We start from the raw sequence: 1,021 nt of genomic DNA on the forward strand, positions 1-1,021 counted from the left end.
TTACCACTCCTTCCACTGACTTCGTCTTTTGTCCTGAAACCTGTCAAATTCTTGCTGATGATTTAAATCTGACAAAAAAATGTCAATAACAAAGATTTTAGTTTGAAAATAGATAAATGTTTTATTGGGACCAAATTTTAACATCAGACAAAAATATTTTGGTTACATATAAAATACCTTGTTCTGACAATAATTTCATTCAGTGCAAAAAAATTTAACTGACCTGGTCCGATGTAAAAAGAAGGGAAGGTATTTAGTTGTGTTGCTGTTGACAACAACTGGCTTCCAGTGTTTGCGAGATTTGGTGATGAGTTTTATTTGTTGCTGGAATCTAGACACTTTATGAAATTGTTTTATAAAGCGCATGTTTAATTGTGATGCTGTGGTTTGACCTTACATTTAAAGCCATACTTTGAGTAGCCATTTATGACATCTTTGTTTTGTTTTGTTTGTTTATTTATTTATTTATTTTTTGCCATTCAGAGGTGGTCTGTAGGTGAATTCATGGACCATGAACAACAAGTCGTCCACTGAAGCAGCTCCAGAACATCACACCTTTGCCACACTGTTAGCATGATATTCTTTTCCAGAAATGCCTTTTCAATTTCACATCCTACTGAAAAAGAAGTAGTGTCAACATGCTGTTCACTCTACATGCTGGTGATTGCCCTAATGCTAACATTAGTTTTGTACCTAAAATAAGCTTTTTAGCTAATTTATTAGCTATGTTTATCATTCTGAATGCTAAGGTTAGCTTAAATGTTGCTATTAACAACGGTCAAGCTAACCTTTTCATTTGGGCTAATTTTTGTACACTAATGTTGGCATACGGAGCAAGTCCATGTTAGTGAACACTATGATGATATGTAGTCACATGGTATTGACTACATTTTAGTTCACCTTAGCATCGTTGCTAATTTCCAGCATCAGAACGCTGGGTTCCAACCGGCCCCTTTTACATTTTTTTCAGAAATGTTCCAGGTTACTTTTATAACTGTTATATTTAGTAATATTTTTTAAA

This window comes from Poecilia reticulata, linkage group LG20 (genome assembly GCF_000633615.1).
Source record: "Poecilia reticulata strain Guanapo linkage group LG20, Guppy_female_1.0+MT, whole genome shotgun sequence".
In the NCBI taxonomy this organism is placed as follows: Eukaryota; Metazoa; Chordata; class Actinopteri; order Cyprinodontiformes; family Poeciliidae; genus Poecilia; species Poecilia reticulata.